Genomic DNA, 15,665 nt, shown 5'->3' on the forward strand with positions numbered 1-15,665 from the left:
AAATACTTCCACTTCTCTATTCTTTTCTGTTAATATCCAATGTTCCTAAATGCAATCAATTATTTTTACTTGCAACTCACACTAATATGTTTCACTGGAACTTAGAGGTGTCTGTATGATGGAGATTTCCAGTAGTAAAAACCACCAAGCTCTGCCTGAAGGGAACTTTGTCACAGAATTAGATATCTTAAAATAGAAGGTTTGACACAATCTTAGTAACAGTTAGAGCATCATAGCAACACAATTTAATATAACAACATGTCAAACAAGAACATAAGTTTTTGAATACATGCTCAAATGGATATGTGTGGTAACTTGCACAAATAAATGTCATTAATGCTAATAAAGGAGAAGAGTGCCCGAGTCCTTACATATTAAGAAGGAATATAGCCTTTATAGAAAAAAAAAAAATAAAAAAAAAAAAGTCAAGAAACAGGATAATACTACATTTTTGGCATGATGCACTGCCTAGGAAAATTTGGTGCTGAGTGAATCACTGACTAAAAATCAACACTACTTTGACTGGAAAAAGAATCTTTCATGGAAAAAAAAAAAAAAGCTTAAAAATTCCGTAGATCACCTTGAAACATAGTTAAAACTAGGCTTTTTTCCATTAATTCAAAATAAAATAAAATAGTAAAGGTCCAAATATAAAGGATGGTCAGTAAACTTGATAGTTAAATATTATGAAAGGGATACTGTTTTCCTTTAATTTGTGTATAGACAGTTTGCAAAAACTACAAAATGCCAGTGTCTACAGAATATTATTCTATCTTTATGTTAGATTTTCTAACAGGTGACCACAGATACATTCAAAAAATAATCACTAGCACATGGTAACTGTATTATGCAAAACCAGAATGTGATACTGATTATACTAAATAAAGATAAATAGTATTCTTTTATTATTACTGTATGACACCTAATAGACAGGAAGAGTCACTTTTCCAATTAATAAAGCACCTCCCCTCAGCTTCCTCCAAACCCTGGAAGTACAGTACTTCTCACAGGGACATGGTACTAATTTGAGGCAAGAAAGATACTAACCTATTTCTCTGATATGAGATGATATCAAAAAGAATTATGTCGCAGATTTTCAAGTCTTAGTGATTCCACATGCCTCACTTGCTAGTCTTTAAACAGAACACCTTCAATAACTGTAATAATATTCCTCCCCCTCTTCCCCTCACTCCAACCAGCTACTGGAAATGTAGACTCTATGAAAGTTTAATCCAGACACTGAAATAAAACATGACTGGTCATTTTAAAAACTTTTAATCCTTTGTTTTGCAAGCTCTGGTTACACTGTTACAAGCAGAAAAGACCAGACATTACTCCCGCTTACACAAAAAGAAGAATGTATCATCACTGAAGCTTTTTCTCCCTTTACTAATACTTGAAAAGAAGACTTGATGACTTTTTGTTTACACATCAAGCAGATTAATTTGTTTTTTCATACTCTTCTAAAGAGAAGGTTCAATTCATGAAGAAGCAACTCAAGATGTGATTTTAAATTTATTTTCTTATGACTCTTATGAAGCAAACAGTAAAGGTTTCATATTATCCAACTCCCAACCCCCAAAGTAGTAAAACAAAAATGCTAATTTGCTTTCCAACAGAAAACATTGCTACCAGAATGTATGTGGACATTATGTTTGTTTCCTTTTTTCTTCTTCATGTTTATCTACTCCTAAGCATGTAACACAACACTTTTATCACATGACCTTTGACCAAATGGATATTATCATAATTGCATGTTGTCTGCTGCGATCAAGAAAAATATATTTACTTCTTATGGAAAGGGTTCATTGCCATTGATGCCTCTGTAATATGAGGAGGAAGCTGGGAGCACGTATCACAGATCAGGTCAGAATGAAAATGGGATTAGGGCTTAACACCCAAGTCTTTTTCAATCAGAACACAATGCTTTAAAATAGTTTCTTTCTCCAAGTTGATTCTTTATACCTACTATGCAAGTCTAGAATACTCTTCTTCTCTAGTCCCAAAACTATGGACACAAAGATGGGTAGGCACCACCATGCCCATTTCAGGAGAAGGAAGACATTTTCTAAGAGGTCCCTTATCCAGTAAGTTACTGGGACATTTAAGGAATTTACGTACCATGTATGCAATGAGGGCGCTGGTATCAAGATTACTCATCAGTTAACAATTAAGCAAAAATTATTCCTCATTCAAGAGAAGTTAAGCTTCTCCCACCCCCAAACAAACAGACAAGAAGATACCAGCCAGATTCTGCACCCATCCTATCATCCATTCCATTCTGTCTCCTTCCCTAGCGAGCCTACAAAGCCAGGCAGGGACCATGCCAGGCATGCCCTAAGAGCACAAGCCCAATGATTTTCTTTTCCAGGATCTGCACAACTTCTCCTCAATGCTATCAGCAGTTAAAATACCATCATATAAGAAGGCTTAGCAATGAGATTCTTCCATAAATTGAAAAAAAAAAAAAAAAAAATTATACTCTGCTATGCCACTGGGCCGATATTGATCACCTTCAAAATGTCTCTGCCTTCTACAGTACTGTGCAGCAATGATGGCATTGATGGCAATGTGTACTAGAGAAGAAAGGATAGCCATCCCCATATTACACTAGCAAGCACACACACAAAAACCAAGTAATTCACAAAACATACATTGCCTCACAGCTAAAATGCAGAATAAATTGGATGCACCATGTTTCTGAGGTATAGTCACACGCAGACAAGCCTCCATCCATCACAGGGTGCCTAATTCAAAATGCTCCTTATCTTCCCAGTCTAACAAACTAATTGCTCCTTCCCCCATGTAATTTATTTTAAATCACAACTTTGTATATCCTCCGAGACCTTTGTTAAACTGGAAATAAATGCATGCCCTTGGAAATAAATGCATGCCTAGCATACTCATCCTAAAGTATAAAACTATCATGCATGTAGAATATATATACAAGAACAAAATAACAACAAACCGTAGTGGACATTCATTTATTTGTATATGTATATAGTGAACCTGTACATAATATATTTGAGAATTCATGGAATTATTTAAGTTAACAAGGACCTTATATACTCACAGAGCTTAACAGCTTTTGAAACCTGAAACCAGCAGTGTTTAAAGAGAACTACTGAAATTTATCCAAAAACTACTATGCAGAAATGATCCCTTCTGGCAACACTTGAGAAAACAGGCAGAACATTCAGGTTCCAAAGAGTAAACTATGTGTAGAGTGATATCTTTTAACTACATTAATTACTGGGCAATTACATTGTCTTTAGTCAGCAAAATTCCCAATAAAGACAAGTTTTGCTTGACTAAAATCAGCAAGAAAAAGCTTGAATATTTGAACAATAACCATTAATACCCTACACTTACATGCAATAATAATTAAAAAACCAATGCATTTAACAATTAAAAGTTACAGATAATTACTATAATTGTCTGTAGAGTCTTAAAGAAAAAAATTATGTGAATAGACAACTTCTGCTAATCCGGTAATTTTCTATAAAATATCAGATTGTTAAAAACATATTATCAGAAAAATCACAACTGTCTTCCTTCACTAATTATGAGTAGTACATTAGGCTACTTCTATAATGAAACCACTATTTTCACAGGACAAATATTGCTGAGTGCACAACTTGTATGGAAAATTATCATCATAAAACATTTCACTGAATAAGAACAAAGAAAATCCTTTCTTTAATCCAAAATGCAAAAATAATTTTAAGAAATTCAAGCCTAGTGCATTTAATGAAAGCAGCTCAGAATGCAGCCTGGCTGTCTGTCACCAGAATACTGAAGAGATACAGTCTGCCGGAAGACTATAACTAAATTCAACCCTGCGAACTCTTGGTCGTCTTTCACCTTTCCCTCACATTTTTATTTAGCATGTGGTTCTATAATTCAAACCTAATGGAGAAACCAGGATTGGATTAATAAGCAAGAACTAGACAGTAGCCCCTGCTGTAGCAAAGATAGTGCCAGTGTTCTATCCTTCATCAGTTTTGCTAACTCCAGATGTTCCATAGTCATTTATAGCTTAACCAGGTTAAATACAGATGTGTGTGTTTTTCTATAGGACTCAATGCTGACATACAATTAAATACATTTTTTTTAATAAAAACTCTTTTTTATTATCTAGACTTCTAAACTAGACACTGCAATCACATCACAGTGTATTTTACGCTATGAGGAAATTTGAACAATTTCAGCACAGCTGCTACCTGAAGACAACCACTTGCAAAAAACATAACACATTTTTATTTTAACAACTAAATTTTTTCCTTTTTTAAGAAAAGCAATTCAGGTATGTTAAATAATCACTTCATTTCTGAATGTGTGTTTTACATATACCTTGTAGATGAGCTGTAATAAAAAGTGACTTTTTTTTATAACTATTTTTGAGCCTCTCACTACTCAGTATTTTTTACTCAACTTTGATATGCATCCATTTCACTAAAATGGGTCTTTAATATAGTTCATATCACAATAACTGGATAAATTACCTTACTAAATCCTTCTTAAACACACCCTGGAATACATTAAGGCAATCCAGCTGGTCAGTATCTTTACCCTTGTAAAAACATTTTGAAACCTTTTACTGACAAGTTCATTTTCTAACAGTATTACCTTGGCTCCTTTCAAATCCATGACAAAGGTGGTTAACTTCTACAAGTGTGCACTGAAAGTATTAAGGATTTCTATTACATATTTCCTGCTTGCTGTAATTAATAAAAAAGAAAAAAAACAAAAACAAACAACTCGTAACTTTGCTCAACCACGTGCATACCACTGGGGCAACATATATATGTGTGTGTGTGTATATACATATATATATATATATATATATAAAATGAAAGAGCATACACTTATTTTCAGATAGTAACTTTGGAACTTGTCCAGAAAAAAAGAAGTAAGGCAAAATGTTTAAAGCTTCCCATATAACAGATAGAAATATGAGAAGAACTTGAGAACCCAATATCTGGACATATCACAGGCCACAAGACTTCACTGAAAACCAACAGTTCAAACTAAGTACAACTTGTCTTCAGTCTACAGTTGATCAGGCCAAGATACTGATTTTCACTCCAGCAGTTTATAAACTCAAAGCAAGTCAGCTGTGGCATCTATATCACATGGAAATCTCTTTAGAAGCTCTGCATTACTTCAGAAGTTGCATCCCATGGAAAGTCCTTTTAAAAGCTTAACTGGCAAGTGTATGCTAAACTATTTTGTTTTCCATCTAAAACCATACTAAATTCCCATCCTCAGAGACAGGATTTCCAGTTTATTTCTCTCTATATACACACACTAAACTCAAAAACTGTAACATAAGAAAGTGTTGTTAAAAAGTTTGGAAAAAAAAAAAAAAGTGCAAAGAAGTTGACTGTAGGTCTCTTCCTCAGAAATTAAAAATAAATAAATAAAAAGTCACTGTCCTGTGTTCCAAAATAAATCAGAACTATTTAAGTGAAAATGTAGGTGTTTCATATAAGATGATACTAACACAAATTCAAAGTAACATAATTCCAAACTTTCTCTCAAGCCTACCTCATGATAAATGAAATCAATTCTAATAGTGCGTTCTGGCAAAGTATTTAATGAGGAGAAATCAACTGTAAAGAACTACAAGACCAAGTTTTGGCAACAGTACACAGAATATCAGATAGTTTTTACCTTTATTCACTTTATTCAAAAACCTCAAGGAGACACGGAATGAACTTAGTACATTATTTAGTATATTTAGCAGTTATTTAGTATATATATTTATTTACAAGCTAACGACTTCAGAATATAGAGCATGTACAGAAAGCACTGTAAGCAACAAAATGTTTTCATGGTACTAGATGACAGGTTTCAAACAGATCAAACTCTGCAATCAACATTTTCCTAAATACTTTCTATATATACTTATTGGCATCCCCCATTCTATGAAGACTTCAACGGTAATTAAAATAAGGGAAGACAGTTTCTTTCTCATTCTTCTCCTTACAATTTATTGCGTTTAAAACTAATTTATAGCCAAATAAGTCTTCCAATTAAAAGCAGTCTCTTGTGTTGGGAGCACAGTTCAACACCACCTTCCTATTTACCAAACAGTAATTCCATGCAAGAAATCACACTGTAGCAAAAACTAAGGCAAATACAATCAAGAACAAACACAGCATATAAGTAGTCTGCTGATTTCTTTGGCTCTGAAACATTTGAAAATAAACCATCCCATAGGACCTCTAACAGAAAGCAGAAGAAGAATGGTTTAAGAGTGAATTTAGCATTTGTCTTTACTTGTCAAGGGCATCCATCCATACTTACATAGACGCCAAGACAATTTCACAAGTATACTGTTAGTATGGACTTCTAAACCAATATTCAAAGCACTTCAGTTTTGGTTTAGCACTTCTGTACCTCAGTCTAACTAAATTTGCCATTACCACTGAGCTAAGGACTCATTGTCACATCCACTAAATAATATCTTGGTGCAAACCATCTCAGAGGTTTTTCAGAAATATTAGCAGAAAAGAACAGTCAGTGCTATTTTCATTTTTTGCCAGCCTAGAAGAGAAAATAATTGAGTAGCAGCAGCAAATTAGTACTGTTTTCATGTCCTCTACTTTAAGTTCAAATTAGTTTGGTCCCTCAATTATCTACAACAACCTAGCATCACAAGACCATTTCCAAACCTGTGGAAGTTTTGGATTTTGAATCTTCAAATTTTACCTGCAGCCTAGCTCAATTAATGAGTGTCATCTATTACTGTTATTACCTACTATCTCACACAAATTTTCACAGATAATGACTACTTAACACCCAAATTCACTTACTTCTCTCATCTAGGTGGTACTCTGAATATAAATTTCACCACCTGTTATACCAAGGGATGTCTTCTAGCAAACATAATCAGAACTGTTCATCTCTCCAACACCTAAAAACTTTATATATCACTCAGTAACAGTATCTTCTAAATACAAGCTATACTTCTTGTAGCAAGGCATGGCTTTCACACACCTTTCAATGGACTGTGGTCAGACACAAACGCCTGTTGTAGGAAGCAGATGGTGAAGCATGAGACACAGTAACTTAAATTATACTGTTCTTCACAGCCCATACCTTGCAGGTACCGTTACAACCAGAAGCATACCAAATCAGCAATCTTTTAGTCCCTTCCTCTACTGCAGGGGCCAGCAGTCAGAAAAATTGTACTCACATATTCGGCCTGAATATACTGAACTAAAAATGGGAAAGAAGTTTACTCCTTGGACAAATTTCTCAGGGGAGAAGAGCGTAAGAAAAAAGTTGTAACTGCAGAAGTGATACTACTTGTTGAACAATGGCATCTGTCCTGGATTAACCGCAGCCTAACAACACAACAAAGAATCTGCTGCCTGGCTTAGCACAGACACATGTGAACCACAGACACTGACAATCCCTTGCACAAACCATTGGGAAATTGCTGTAGAGATACATAATATGTAAATAAATGTGTTAGATGAACCACTCAAATTTTTGTTATGTTATCCCTCCCCAACACAGCTTAGGTCAATAGCCACGTATTTCTACCATATGCAGTTTTATTTTCCTAACAGGTCTATTATCAGTCAATGAATTTAGATTCCTAGGTTTTATCCATTATAGCCAAAGCCATACACAGAAGATGAGGCTAATTTTCTGACAGCTCCTTTTTCCCTAACTTTACACCCCAGTAGAAAACAGAAATCTAAACAATGTACCAGTGGAACAAAAACTGGTTTTATCTTGAATTATTTAATTTCAATATAATCCTCAGGGAAGAAGACAAAAAATTGCTTATGAAATTCTAACTAAAGCTTGTAGCACATTGCTACAGAGAATCCCTTCATAATCTTGTATATTGAGTTTAAATTGTTTCTGAGTTGCTGCAATGGGTTGTTAGTTTCTGCTTCTCAAATGAAGGGGGTTTGTTCGTTTGTTTTTTTAAATGTTAAACGCTTTCAGTGCTAGGTTAAGCAACCTGTTTCGCTCTGCATTTAAATGGAGCAGGGGATTATATTCACTTTTCTCAACTGGGTTAAGAGAGTAGCCACCATTAACCCAAACGGAAGCCTGCTGCTGTTTAGAGAGTAGAAAGGCATAAAACACATTTCAAAGGGACACCAGTTGTCCCCATATATTTCTCTGATCAGAGAAGACTAAGCAATGAATTTCTTCCCTGACCTCTTAAGATGTTTGAGGACACACAGGATCTTTATCTTACTGGAAAAAAAAAAACGAAACAACAACAAAAAAAAACTTTTAAAACCCCACCATCTTTCTTTGTTAGCAGTTCAGTTGATTTTGTATTCTAAGTCCTACATCGGGTGTGCCTGGAGTTCTTCACCAAAAATACACTCAAAAAGACACTAAATATACAAAGTCTCTTAATCCCAGCTGCTATATCACTTCTGCCCAACTAAATGCGTACCCAACTCTGACATCTTGGCCATAAGGAAGTGACTATTCTAAATAATGCCCCCTCAAAAAAGCCCCAACATGAACCACCCAAAGATAAAAGAACACTGAACAGCCAGTCCTGAAATCCTGAATTTATCATACACCCACTGACAAAGCAGCAGTCCGATATTAACACAAATGGAAACCATAGGTGTGTATGACCTGGTCAACTCCCCAGCTCATTTTACACAAAATAATTTGTCTGGTAATAAGCTGGAATAAATTTGGACCACTGATTTTGAAGTGATAAAATTCAGGACCCCCATCATTATGTCCCCAAGGCATTCTGTTCTGCCCTACCCTCACCCTTTAAGAAGGTCATCATTAAACATTTTTACTAAAACCATACAAGCTGCAACACTTCCATGAGTAGTCCTATAAGTTTTAATGAGTTCGTCAACTGGTAAAACATTTTTGAGTTGTTCCAGTGTCTGACCACCCTCTCAGTAAAGACATGCTGCCTGATGTCCAGGCTAATCCTCCCCTGGTGCAGCTTTGAGCCATCCCCACGTGCCCTGGCACTGGGTCCCAGGGAGAAGAGCTCAGCACCCCCCTCTCCACATCCCCTCCTCAGGGAGCTGCAGAGAGCAATGCGGTCGCCCCCCAGCCTCCTTCTCTCCAAACCAGACAAGTCCAAAGCCCTTGGCCACTCCTCACAGGACATGCCTTCCAGCTCATACTATTCATATCGAAGTAAGTATGACATGTTCATTACACTTTCATACACATTTATTGTCACTTGAAACAGATGATGGCAAATTGTGTGTTTTTCTGCTTCTATTCAGATCAGAAGACTACAGTGCCTTGGCATGGCTGCGTTGTCACACAACAGCCCTTAAGACCGTGATATTTCATCATCAGAGTACAACCCTTCAGTACATACCCAAACTGAAACACAACCAATAAGCTTACTCAAACTTTAATATTCTCTGTGGTAGTGCCACTGTGAACTGCTTTTATAGCAATAGCACATCACATTAAATCCCTTTTTAAGTCCTTTGTTGAAGAAAAAGCAACAGCTCTAGTAATAGATTCAGGGCTACAGCCTTGAAATTATTAGTTTTCCAGCTGGAAGAATTTGGGTTTGGATGTTTTGTACCTTAACATGTGCTTGCACATCCTACATCTTCTGTTTCCAAAGAAAATAGTTATTAATTTTGTCAGCCCTTAGTGCCAGTTTCCAACTGTATTCCATGGACTATAAGCAATCTACTCTCCAGTACAGATTGCTTCACCCTGTGCAGTATCTACTACAGTCTTATAATCCAAAGGGAAGATGAACAGAAGCAGGAGTCACAATTTGGAAGCACCCCTGCAACCAGCATAATTATTTTAACTACTTTTTCCTGACACAAGCAAACAAAAATGCCCAACCAATACTGTTGCATAGTCACATAAAATTAGTTTACAGATGTGTACAAAAACCTGCCGTCTTTTCCAGAAGAACTGCACTAAAACATGAGACACAATATTCCTGGAGTCTAAAGGTGGAAGAATTGGACGGGATCTGACTTACATTTCACTGCACCTGAAAACTTGCCTGACTAGTTAATACTGGAATATTACAATGCCATATGTGATCAGATAAGGAGATTCACAAAAATTAGCTAAAACGTTCAAATATGGTTCTTTGATCAAGAAAAATGCTGAATAGTTGAAAACTTTGCATTCTAAAACAACTACCAGAGTTGCTAGTGGGAACCTTAAAAATCAGAATTTACTGTATCGTTTTCAGTAAGTGGAGGATTTTAAAGTCAGTGTTCCATGAACTGCCTGAGGTTTTAGATCTTTTTTTTACTAAGTTATCACTATAGTTTGGACATGTTTGATTTTCTTAAAAATGAAACTTAGAACTCTGTGCAAGTGTAACAGAAGACATATTTTATATTGACTGCAATTAGCAACTTAAACTAAAGCCATTTCCAGATTCTTCTCTGAGAGACATACAGAAACTGAATTGTGATCACTTTAATGACGGACAGCAAAAACTACTTTCCTTATACAGGGATTACACAGGCATGAGAAACATTTTTCTTTGAGGATCCAAAACACCTTTATAAATATTATGTCCATTCCTCTAGCTCTGTTTCAAAGGCTTGAAAAGTTTACTCAGTGTGATCGATAGCAAACATTAGCCTCATGTATGCAAACAAATGCAGACAGATGGCACATCCAGCTGCTGAAAAACTGCAGAAGAGTTCTATAAAAATGCCATCCCCAAAAATCTTTTTAGGAATATCAATCACCACTTCAAGAAACAAGTACATGTAAAGTTATAACTTCAATTCACTTTCTTTTAATTCAAAGTGTCCTCTGTGATTGATTTAAAATAAACTTATGGTTACGTAATTCTGCTTCTCCAACCATGTCCTATAATGGAATTCACATTTTGAAGCCTTGGTTTCACCGAAAGTGTGGACGGAACCCTCAGAATTCTTTTCAGTCACTCCAAAAATAAATCTGTCAACTGAACAATGTAAAGGAAAAGAAGCCGCTATGTCAGAAAAGAAAAATTCTCATTTGACAATCCCAAACTCTTCAGGAAGAATGTGAATCCTACTGTACATTAAGTCTAGATACTATGTTATTCTACATTAAGAAAATTACAAACCACTTTATTCCTTTCTGTAAAAATAGCACTACTTCTGGAGACTCCGGTCTGAAGAGCAGGCACCATTGCTTAAGGGACACAAAGCAGTAATGGAACATCAAGTTTGCAATAGGCCTTATGAGAACAGCTAAATCCAACTTTAAAATTTAAACTATTTATTTTTTACTATCACAAGTAAGAGTTACTTCCACGTAAGTCTTTGTAAGTGTAAGATAACCAAAAGAGAAAAACAACCCTCCCCTTGAATTTCTGATGCATTATTATGATTATAAATATCATAGTAACAAAGTAGTGGAATTTAACAGATGTTAAAATACCATGTCTGAAAGTCACCTTGCAACACTTTTTAGTTAATCTACCACTTACAATGCACCTAAAGGTAGATTTAGTCTGCACGACTTAAAATTGACACTGCCTACAGCCTGAAACCTCTAGTGTGCTAGCGAAAAAGCTCCACATAAAAGAAAAAACATAGCTGAAAAAGTATCGAGATTGGCTTAACAGGAGTTTTCCCCTCCATTATTATATCAAATTAGTTCTACATAAGCAGAAAGAACTTTCTTGCAAGGGCATTTAAGTGTCAAAAACTGCACAAATGGACAACAGCAGATGACAAAACATACAAGCATATCAGACCATCACAGACTGAACCAGCCACCTTGTGAACCTGAACGGACTCAAATGAACGTGGGTAAGAAGGTATTGTGATTTTTACATTTAAAGATTCACAAAAAGCTTGTTTCTATCGTACCACAAACTTTTTTTCCATTTGGTATTGCAAGCTTTCCTGGAAGTTGGTTTTCAGTAAGCCAGGAGGAATCAAGCCAACTGCTCAGATACACACCATACTTAGATGTCTTAGCAGTTCTGTAAACATTTGGAGAATGCCAGTTATTGCCCTTATGACTGCAATCCAATTCTTCCTCTGGACCAGAAATATGCATTATAGCATAACTGTATTTTGGCACCTACAAATCTATGTAGCTATCATCATCCTGAACATCAGCCTGACACCACAGAAACAGCTAACATTGTCTAGACAACGTATATTCTTCACCAAGCTCTGGCAATATTTGCGTCAATTGGAAAGAAACGTGAAGGAGCTGGTCTAATAGTCTGTGAATTCAAAGACATGCAGAAAACAATCAAGGAGCATATAATTAAATGCAAAAGTACTTAAACTGCATGGCGAGTTCTAGTGAGGCACTGACTGATCAGTATGTCTCAAAATCCTTCTGGAGGTTTAGGTATGAACATCACAGATGTAAATGCGTCACCAGGTATACTCAGCTCTCAATCATTCCTATCTCTAGATAGAATTAAACTGGAAGGAAGCCTTAAACTTAGCTTTAGCAATGGTCAGAATAAAGATTTGGATAAAAACATGTCCAAAGGTGACAGACTCTATTTTAATGTCTACTGTCTCAATCAGGTGTGTACAAAACCCACCTACCTCCTCAGATGAGCTACAGTAAAATACCATCTCGGCTTTAGGGTGGAAGGAATCAGCATGTGGAGGCTGTGATGCTAACAGACTAACAGCAGAAGGCATTACTGGTGAAGCTATTCACAAAGACGTGTTGAAGCACACAGCACAGAAGTTACCCTACTTGTCTCCTTTATTTAACTGTCTTCCTCTCAAAATAGCATAAATTACACTTACACCTCTCTAAGAGGTTCTGGAAAAGGCTCTGGGATTAGTTACTATTCATCAAGCATCCAGGCCTCACCTGTTTGACCACTGCTGTGATTTTCTTCTTTCAAAATCCTACCAGCACGGAGTTCACTACTGCACTTGTTAACAGACATCATCTACCCTGCAAACTCCGTTTGAAAATGGTCAGCAGTCTGCTGCTGGTATTAGTGACTGAGAAAGTGACATCCCAGACAGAAAAACGATTAAGTACTAGAACACTAGCACTGTTACTTAGACAATCAAGCCATGTATATGGAGGCACTCACACCAAAGTCGTAAGTTGAAGAAATGTATGCAGAAGAGCAAAATCTGAATATCAGAAGAAAGCAAAACAGCCAGAAAGCACCGAGAACAAAAGCAATTAAGCAAGTCTACAGAAACAGGTGTTTAAGCACTGTGACAAAAACTACCCAAAGCTCCATTGAATTGCTTCTGTAAAATGACAATAAATGCATTCATGACGTGTAGTTGGTTGGCAAAAATAATTGCTAAAATAGGAAAGTAAAATTGCTTACAAGATATAGTCTCCTGAGAATAACCAAAGCTGCAGAGAGTTCATCAAGGGACTATCCCAGAGAAGGTTAAGCTCACTTGTTGGGGTATCAAGGGGATAAAGTCAGTCCTATTATATGAGAAACCTCAAAACCTAAAGTGTTTAAAGACAAGATTTATAGAAGATATTTCAGATGCCTGAAGATTCAGATAGATTTTCAGAAATACTTCAACACCTAACTCCATTTATAGTAAGAGATATTGGGCACACAGGCACCGCTGAGAAGTCAGACTAGATATTTAAGCACAACTTAAGATTCTGAACATCTGAAAACCTGGCCGTGCAGTCTGGCCTCAGTAGTGGAGGAGCAGACAAATCATAACCAAGATTTCCAAACCTCTGGGCTAGAGAACTACTCACAAGGTTCTTCCTGTTGACAGGGCTATCAATTTTCTGGTGCGGGGAAGGAAGGCTCCTGTCGTTCCTCTAAACTACTTTTAAAATCCCCTTTTGTAGGAACCCTAAAGTCCCATCGCTAAGAACAGGCCCCACAGCACACGCATACCAACACTGGTGGGCTGCAGCCGTGGCCCAGGTAAAGGGCCTGGGCCTGGGGGCACCACCGGAGCGCTCAGGCCGCGCAGGGGCAAACCACCTGCAGCAACCGCCGCAGCCAGGCCCTGCCGCCGCCGGCACCCGGCCAGCCCCACGCCCCGCAGCCGCGGTGCGTGGAAGGGAACGGAAGGGAGGGCGGCGAACCAGCGCCAGCCTCCCGCTCCCAGGCTTACCCGGCGCGGGTGGGCGGCGGGCGGCTTCTCCCTCCCCCCTTTCCACCTCAGCCCGCTCCGCCGCCGCCCGTGACCGGAGAGACCCCGCGGCCGCCAGCCGCCCCGCCGCGGGAAAACCACGCGCGGACACCCCAGCCCGCGCGGCCTCACCCGGATGTGGATTTTTCACGCCGCTCACTCCCCCCGCCCCCTCCCCCCACACACACACACCCCCCCAGAGCCCTCCCCTCCCCGGCGCCCCGCGGGTCACGTGGCGCCGGCCCCGCACGCGCGCGTGGGGAGCCGGCGGTCGCTGATTGGGTGCCGGCGGGGGCGGGGCCGCGGGAGGAGGCGCGCTCCCGGTGCCGGGCCGCGGGAACCGCCGCAGCCGCCGCGCGGGGCCCAGCGCCGGCCTACGGGGCGTCCCCGGCGGCGGCTGCCTCGCGGGGGGGTGGTTGGTCATCTTCGGACGGGTCCCCGGCAGCCACGGCGCCTCATTGTGCCTTACCGGGCCAGTCACGGAAACCCGACGCCTCTGGGAATCGCCGGCTGGCGCCGGTCGCGGAGCAGCCCCGGGCCCCGGATGGAGCCTGTCCCTCACGGCCTTGGGTTCTGCAGTCAAAACGGGGTTGCTCGCCTTGCCGGCGTGGTGACCCTGGGCTCGTAAGCTCAGGCTTCGTCCTCAGCAGCAGCATGTTCAGTGGGCAGCAGCTACCGCCCTTCTGCGTCACCACAGAAAATGAATCGAGAATTGACTGGACAGTGAAGATCAAACCACCTCCCTGTCTGGAGAGACGATATGCCTTGGGGCAGTTCTCTCCGTGGTTGCTGTAAGGTGCTGAGAGGACATGACATAGTGGCAAAGTTGAGGTGGCGCATCCAAGTCACAAATGACATACCGGAGTGTGATGACCTGGGGAAACTTAACTGGTTATTTTCACTATTTAACCTATTCTGTGGACAAAACAGTTTCCATATCTAATAGAATCAATACTTATTTAATGAACAGTGCATTGAAGGATGTAGAATTAGAAAGATTAAGCATTATGGCACTGAAATAGTACATTGCAGTAGTTTCCATACTTCACAGTACACGAAGAAACAAGATACGATGGTTTAGGCAATAAGTCCTATTACACCTGACTGCAGTGTTCCCAAAGATAGCTATAGAACTTTTTTTTTATAAATAACATATACACCTCTATCAGCCTTTTTTTTCAAGTTATGCCATGCATTTAAAAAAAAAAAAAAAAAAAAAGACGTGTGCCTAAAGTTGAAAGTTTGATGGACATGTCTGAAATCCTCATCCTCATCAGACAAAACAATTCTAAGGGCTCTTGTTTTCTTCATTAATCTTCCACAGCAATATTATCCCAGCTAAAGACCACTATATAGGTCAGTCAGATGGTAGAGTTTCTACTTGGATGTACAAAGGGAAAAAATCTTCTTAAGAGAACCTTTTGAATATTCTATATTAACACATGGACATTCAAGAAGTTCTGTGAAGTTTTAGTCAGGACTTATCATCTCATGGGTTTCTGTAATACTAAAAGTGAATTCAAATTCTCAGGACTTAAGGAGATCCTCTCCAGAATGGTGTTCAAACATGCTTTTGAGCCAAGACTGCCTGGT

General features: G+C 38.7%; 1 protein-coding gene across 6 annotated transcripts in view; it reads right to left on the minus strand.

The window, feature by feature from the left end:
- CCDC91 (coiled-coil domain containing 91) overlaps positions 1–14,649 on the minus strand; it is a 154,575-nt gene extending 139,926 nt beyond the window's left edge. For 2 of the 6 annotated variants that reach the window (XM_032995072.2, XM_032995066.2), the window contains exon 1: positions 13,687–14,134. The gene's annotated coding sequence lies outside the window, so the exon portion shown is untranslated. Of the gene's footprint in view, positions 1–13,288; positions 13,343–13,686; positions 14,135–14,204; positions 14,243–14,541 lie in introns of those variants that run through there. The other 4 variants (XM_032995071.2, XM_032995068.2, XM_032995069.2 and 1 more) reach the window with 4 other exon arrangements.
- Between the last annotated feature and the right edge of the window lie 1,016 nt (positions 14,650–15,665).

This window comes from Tyto alba, unplaced genomic scaffold (assembly GCF_018691265.1).
Source record: "Tyto alba isolate M040663 unplaced genomic scaffold, T.alba_DEE_v4.0 Super-Scaffold_21, whole genome shotgun sequence".
Classification (NCBI taxonomy): Eukaryota; Metazoa; Chordata; class Aves; order Strigiformes; family Tytonidae; genus Tyto; species Tyto alba.